The 337-nt window shown below is 45.1% G+C and overlaps 1 protein-coding gene across 1 annotated transcript in view; it reads right to left on the bottom strand.

Moving 5' to 3' along the window:
* The window catches only part of COL17A1 (collagen, type XVII, alpha 1), a gene marked incomplete at its 3' end in the record, with an annotated part of 35,803 nt that overhangs the window by 11,003 nt on the left and 24,463 nt on the right, over positions 1-337 (bottom strand).

Here is a 337-nt window from a genome sequence, read left to right as displayed (position 1 = left end):
AGAGAAAGCCCTTTCACGGAGAGGAAATGTTGTTTCAAAGATGGGCAGGTTTTGGGAGAAGAACATTTTGCAGCCATTATTTAAGAAGTAGCTGCACAAACTTGAAGTTCAACGATGTTGAGATCCAAGACTCCTGAACGGGGGATGGGACAGGACTAGAGCATGGTCTGGCTCTATTTCACCGCACTCAGATGGTGATCAAGCAAGGACCATTTATTATTTTCTGCTTTCCTCTTCCTTGCCTCTCGTGCACACTTGCAGATGTCCCAGACTCTAGAAATGCTGACTGTAAATGCTCCACATCTAGAATGGCACAGAGCAAGCAGACACTTTTCTT

This window comes from Buceros rhinoceros, unplaced genomic scaffold (assembly GCF_000710305.1).
Source record: "Buceros rhinoceros silvestris isolate BGI_N320 unplaced genomic scaffold, ASM71030v1 scaffold8033, whole genome shotgun sequence".
NCBI classification, from domain to species: domain Eukaryota; kingdom Metazoa; phylum Chordata; class Aves; order Bucerotiformes; family Bucerotidae; genus Buceros; species Buceros rhinoceros.
Note: the sequence above shows the minus strand (reverse complement) of the source record. Positions and strands in the feature narration are given on the sequence as shown.